General features: G+C 31.8%; 1 pseudogene; it reads right to left on the reverse strand.

Moving 5' to 3' along the window:
* Positions 1–324: 324 nt before the first annotated feature.
* LOC146914258 (uncharacterized) lies at positions 325–7,106 on the reverse strand (annotated as a pseudogene).
* Between the last annotated feature and the right edge of the window lie 259 nt (positions 7,107–7,365).

Consider the following 7,365-nt stretch of genomic DNA (forward strand, 5'->3'; position numbering starts at 1 on the left):
TGTATTATATAAAGATAGATTCATGGAGTTGCAATATGGAAACTTGGCACTGATATTCGCATAAGCAAAAATCATACTTTAACCAAACCATGTTATGTTAAAAGATGTGTTTCATAATGTTATTTAATGTATTAGGTATTAGCTCTGCATTCATACAAACTTGGCACTCACAAACTAAGAAATTGAAAATACTAACAGTACTAATTTTAGAACAATAACTCAAACATTTATATGAGCAGACTGATGAGCCTATACACAAATTTATTTTAAGAAGTAATTTCTTGGAGAAATAAATCAGAAAACAAAAACATTTTATTTCAAAATTCAAACTTCAACAGAGGATTTGCAAAATATTAGCAGAGAAGGTACATGACTCAAGAAGAGTTCCCTCTTTTTGTTGTTGAAACGACAACGAGGTTGAACAGTTATCTTTCTCAATGATGGCCTTGATAATATCATCGAGTCAACAACATTATGATGCACTTTATAGCAGTTCTTCAGATTGATCTCTCTCAGTTGTGTGCAGTTTTCTACCACATGATTCACGCCTCTTTTAGTGACATAATAACAATGTTCAAGCTAGTAACAGTTGCAAAAGCCCACGATAAGTCTTTGAAATCAGATAGAGTTCTTCGTTAATGTGACAAGTTCAACACCTTCAGTTTGGGAACTTCAAAGTTCACTCCACGCAATTTCACTTTTGAGCAGTGAGCTAAGTTCAAATGTTTAAGTTTACAACATCTTAAAACTTGACAAATACCATCAGATATTTGATCGCAATAACTTAAATCAAGTACCTGCAAATTGGGGAAAATGGAAGCAAACATTATAATGTTTTCATCACTTAACCATGTATTGCGAGTCAAGAATAGAGATTTCAATGGTTTACAACAAAATCCATCGAAGAATTGGTATTCTCCACAATCTTTTCCCTCATCAGATAATTAGATATCTGATTACAATCTCTGGTGCCAATTTAGGTGGGTTAGTTTAGCTTCTTCAAAAAAAAAAATATCTGATTACAATAACTTAAATCAAGTAGCTGCAGATTGGAGAAAATGGAAGCAAACATTATAATAATGTTTTCATCACTTAACCATGTATTGTGAGCCAAGCATAGAGACTTCAATTGAGGGCTTACAGCCAAATCAATGGAAGAATTTGAATTTTTCACATTACTTTCCTTCATACATGTGTGTTTCATTGTGACATCACTAGGTGATTCCATTTTGATATCACTAAGTGAGGGACATCTCTTAATCAGTGCAAACAAAGTTGTGAAATTGTCCGAATTGAAAAAATTGTGAAAGGATAAAGACCTCAATGTTGGTCTCACACGTAGAGCAGAAGCAATACCAGCATCTGTTATGTCGGTACAGTCAAATATGATGACCTATTCGAGAAGCTTCCAGTTGTTGAACAGTTGAAAAAGCAATTGGTCATTGAGGTAAATATGAGAAGGTTGTCAAAATCGGGACTTTACTTCAAGTCGAAAGGGAATAGCAAAATCGGGACTCGTAAAATCGCAATCAAAATCTAAGGATTTTACTCAAGGACTTTGTAGAATTGATATAGGATAGCAAAATCGGGACTCGTAAAATCGCAATCAAAATCGAGGATTCTACCAAAACAAAAATATGTTAAATATATGTTATAAATTGCATATAGTCATAAATGACTTATAGTTCAAAGTCCACAAAATACATATACATAAATGACTCAAAGCCTAGATGCAAATATTCTTTAGTAGTCATAATAATGTTAAACAACCAAGACAAAATACTTAAAGGCCAATCCTAGACGCCTGACAAAATACTTGATCACAAGTGAGTAAGATGCCTAACAAAATATTTAAAGGCAAAGCTTATATGCAATCATAAATCACGTGTAAATCGCCAATTATTAGAGTTAGGAAGGAGGCAATCTAGTTAGGTTTAGTTCGTCTTGAACTAGATGAACCGTGTAACTAATGAAGAAGTGTGGGGGAAGTGAAAGAATGAAAAAATTTGGCCTTTTCGGTATTTATAGAACCGGGTCATGGATTCAAATCGGGTCAATTGACGAAGTGGGTCAAAAATTGACCCTTATCAAAAAATGAACAAAATCCATCAAAATCTTGCGATTTTGAACTTATTTCATGATTTTGTGCGATTTTGATAGGATTTTCTCTTTTTTTTTGGGATTCTGCTATGAATTTGAATCGTTCAAGCTACGCAAAGTTGCGAAAACCTGGATTTTGGGACTTAAGTCGCGATTTTGACATCCATGAGTATGACGAGATAGATTAACCTTACGAAGTTTCAGAAGTGCCAACGAAAGAGTCTCTATCACATTGAGGAAGTCACCGCGGAATATTGCAGGTCTGCTGAGGTGGAGTTCTTAGAGCATAGGGAAACAGTCGGAGATGAGCATCAAGTCAGTGATATTGATGGAATCCTTGTAGGAACAATTGAGAGATGTCAAAGTTGTAATATTTTGGGAGAAAACTCGCAACCCGTTTAAGGGAATCAAGGCGTCGTTGGTGAGATTGAACGATGTGATTTTCAATGGAAAACAAGAGATTTTAGAGAGAAGCTTGTTGCGGTCAAAATTGTAATCACCACGAAATTGTGAGAGGTTGAGCGAGGTGGGATTAGGAAATCTATGGAAGATGGGAGTGAGGAAAGGATGTGTATCTTTACGGATGGTGAGAGAGAATCAAATACGGTTGGTGATAGCTAGGAACTTCTTTGAGACGACGGAGACAGACTTCAAGTAACAATTGTTGTCTTTATCGTCACCATCATTCAGGAATGAGCAAACACGTTCCCACAAATCATCCAGTAAATAAAAATCTGCATCAGCCATGATCTTGGTGGATTAAACGAATTGTTCTGAAAATTTGAGAGATACCTTTTGGTTGAATTCGGTGCTGTGGTGGAGGTGGTCTCGGAAATTTTTGATATATATCTAATTTTGAGGGATTTACGGTTAGGTTTTTTCCTTTTTTTTTTTTTTACGTGAAAGTCTGACAATAAATCAAATGTAAGAATGCGGAAATACAATTTGTCAAAAAAAAAAAAATGCAGAAATACAAGACGGTTGATCCATATGCAATCTAATTTTTTAAGACCATATTTTCCTTTTCTTTTTCTGATGGCAACGGTTAGTTTTTGATTCAAAAGCCCAAATTCAAATTTTCCAAAATAAAATAGCCGAAATTCAAACTATATATCTTCTCTAAGTTCGGCTAAAATAAAGACAAAGAACCCTACCAACTAAGGTCTTTTATTCTTGGTAAAGAAAACGGTTTTGTACAAAGAAAACTGTACTTTTATTTGATCAATAGTTAGACTTAATCACTAATTAATATAAACGTTTGTTAAAAATTGTCAAAAAAGCTAATAAATAAACTAGAGTTAAATTAAATCCATTAGAAATATCAAGTTTTTGCCAAAAAGAAAATCCCAATTTTGTACCAAAAAAAAAATCCCAATTTGATTTCTAGCTAAAGTAATTATTGCTTATATTTTATTTTACTTTAATTTATGAATGAATGACCCTTTATTATGAGAACAAGAAGGTTAAATAAAAACTTATACAGTAACTCTATTCAAACATTAAATTGAAAAAGAGAGGTTTAAATATATTTAAAAATTAAGGTTAAAGCCGGAGTGAGTTTTTCTCAATTGATAGTGACAACGTATTATATATGGATGGTTAGAGTTTGAACATCAAGTTCCCTAATTTTCATTTTACGAGATGAATTCCTATCCACTAGACCACTTTATAAAAAAAAAGTTAAACAAGTTTTTTGTCACTATAAATATCTCAAATGTCATTTTTAATTCCTGTGAAAAATTTCAGCAAATTTTGATCCCTTAATTTTATTTTCGTTACGACTTTTGGTCCTTGTTTATAAGTAAAATCATGTGTACTTTTTTTAATTTTTGAATAACTTCTTGCATACTTTATAAATTATAGAAATATTTATCGCAAATCTTTAAAAAAATTACAAGTTACAGATTAAATATGAATTTTGAAGTTTTAGTGCTTAAAAATTCGTATTTAACTTTGATTTTGTTAAAAAATTCTAAATTTGTATGGTAAGTTTTAGTGCTTAAAAATTCGTATTTAACTTTGATTTTGTTAAAAAATTCTAAATTTGTATGGTAGAGTTTTTATTTTCTGTAGTGTCTGGGGTTCGAACCCCGGACCTTGCATATATTATGCATTTTCCTTATCAACTGAGTTAAGCTCACATGGACTGTATGGGAAAATTGTAATAATATTTTAAACATTTTTAATAAAAATTCATTAAAAAAATATGAAAATAACACATGAGTTAATTTAAAAGCACGTATCAAAAGTTGTAATGAAGAACATCTAAGGAACTAAAACTTTGTGATGTACTTTTTTAGAACTAAAAACGAAATTTAAATTATTTATAGAATCAAAAACTTGTCTAACATTAAAACTACAATGGCATTGTCTGGACGACTAAAATGACTAAAAAATCCCATTTATTTATTTTGGACAAATATAAATAAATGTTCATTTAAATTGATAGAGTATATAACCACTTGGGTTGATCTGGTGGTATTGGATTGAGACCTGAGAGTGTGCTCCTTCTCAATGTTTCAAATTCGACTTTTTTCGGTGCCAATTTATGTGGACTAATTTAGCTTTTACAAAAAAATGATATAATATATCAAATACAACTATTCAATATCACTTAAAATGTAAATGATCCTCTCAAGAAAATGTAAATGATGAATATGGAACAAACTCACATGACCCAAAATAATTGCATAGTATACAACAATAAAATGCATACAAATAAATATTGATCATAATACACATGTCTCCAGATTTATCTTAAATCATTAATTAAATATGTAAACTCATTTGGGGTTGACCTAGTAGTTGGCTTGAGATCTTAGAGTGTGCTCCTCTCAAGGTCTCAGGTTTGATTCCCTCTGGTGCTAATTTCGGTGGGCAAGTCCATATAAAGCAAAACTCTGACTTAGAACGGGCCCCCACAAGTAAGCGGTGGGATTGGTCCCCGAAGTTGATCTTTCAATAAAAATCAAACAAACACCGCTACAATATGCAAAATCAAACAATATGCCACACATGAAAAGGAGGAACAACATACATGATGCTCCAACATAAAAAAATTTCACAGCGAGTGCTCCTAGACACTATTTAAATATCCTAAATTTAAATTTATCTCTTTAAAAAATAATTAAAATTTTAATATATACACAGATTTTTTTAAAACTTATTACTAAAGATTAGTGCTTTTCATAAACACTCGTTAGCATTTCTATATTTGTTTATTTATTTAGAAACTTGATTCAACAGGTCATTTGCGAGATAGATTCTCTATAAGTCCTCCGCCTTGTTCAACATCCAGACCACTAGCATATGCATGCATACACTTCTTTGTTGGTGAAGATCTTTGGTTTAAAGGAGCATATTTCTAACATTTCTTTCCAACATGTGCTTATAGAGGGAAATTGTTGCGCATATTTTTTTGGCCAAGCTCGGCCGTTCTTCAAGGTTAGGTGTGACATTTTGGCATACTCTTCCTTCGAAGTTGGAGTCAGTGTTGAGCCTTAATTCCATAGATTATGCCCTGTTTGTGATTTTTTTCCCTTTTCTTTTTTCCTTTTTCCTTTGTCATTCTACCAAAAATATTTGTTTATTTATTCAAGTACCTCATCCTTTTCTAAATAATAAAAAAAAAAATGTATCTCATCCTTTTATTTGTTTATTTATTTATTTTCTTAAAAAAACAAATTGGACAGAATTTTCTTCAACTTTGACTAGTTACACTTTTTACAATCTCTCTTTCATAACCTCTTTGTGTCTTTTCATTTTCATTTAGTTTTTTCTTTTGTTATTCATTTTCTGTCTTTTTTTTTTTGTTCCCTTCACCGGAGCTTCTTTTCCTCACCGGAATTTCTATCCCCACCCCACCACCCCTTTTGCAAAACCCAAGCCAGTAACCTACGACGCCACTCCCACCCCCTACCTCCAACCACCCACCCACCCTAATCTCCACATCACCTCCACTAAACCCCTAGATCAAAAGACGGAGGAATTTAATCCGCAAAGGGATGTCCCCTGCCCAATTATCATGCCAAAATAAAGTATTCCGCAAAACAGTTTATATAGTTAAATTAAAAAAAGAGAAAATCTCCCTCTCCTCCCCTCAACCCTCAAAGATCTTTGAATTACATTCTCCTTCCCTCGTAACATAAAAAGGGAGAGGAGTGTAATTTAAACAACTTTAAGGAGAGGAGTGTAATCTACTTATTAAAAAAACTTAAAAGCATTCTAAAGTACATCCTGCATGAATAAAGTTGCTTTTTCTTTTGCTAAGTTTCTTTTTTCCTTTCTACCAAAACAATATAGAATCTTTGTCATTTTCTCATTTATTTCAACCTTGATGAAAACATGACTTTGTTGCATTGCATGACATCTCGAGTTAAATGCTCTGCCACCATCCCATGGGTCTACCCAATCATCCTATTCTACCCTACGTGCCTCCCTCCCAACTGCAAATTCTTTTTAGAACATTAAAGTCTAAAATTATTGAACCTTTTCAATTAACAATAATATTGAAAATAAAAAAATATGGAATCGTACTTTGTAATGTCTTATCATTTCTATCCAACTAAAATTTCTCCTTTCTAATGATCATTTTAATGGTATCTATTAAATTTAAATCTATTTATAATTGTCAATCTTTTTGATAAAAAAGTATTTAATTATGCAAAAAAAAAACTAATAAATTTTAACTTATGCATTTTTTTTCTTCTTAAAGTAACTTTAATTATCTATTATTATTTATTTTAGATATTTTCTCTTTGCAATAAATTGTTTAAGATAATTTTGGCAACTATTTCAAACTTTGAAAATGATAAATAAAAAAACATTTTAAAAAAATTAAAAAAGAAAAGAGGTGGTATATATTACACTCAATAAATTGAACAAATGAATTCTATTTTTGTTGTTTTTGTTGTTGTTGTTTATTTTAAGGCAAATCCATTTACAAAGGCAGACAAGCTATGAAGCCCGGATACTCCAAAATGGAGACGTACCCGTACCGGATACATATCGGATACCGATACTCCACGGATACTCGCTGATACGCACCCACGAAGTATCAGAATTAATTATTTAAATTTTTGAAAAATATTTTAACGGATACTTATAGGATACTCCATGGATACACAAGGATACTTATAAGATACTTCTCGGATACGTATCCTAGAAAAAGATGAAGAGTACAAAAGTGAGACAATGTTGTAAACATTCAATAGAGATATATATGATTCAATTTTAGATGTGCATCACTAGAATTGTTTCTCGATG

This window comes from Medicago sativa, chromosome 6 (genome assembly GCF_051527215.1).
Source record: "Medicago sativa cultivar Bolivia chromosome 6, Bolivia_mono, whole genome shotgun sequence".
Lineage (NCBI taxonomy): Eukaryota > Viridiplantae > Streptophyta > Magnoliopsida > Fabales > Fabaceae > Medicago > Medicago sativa.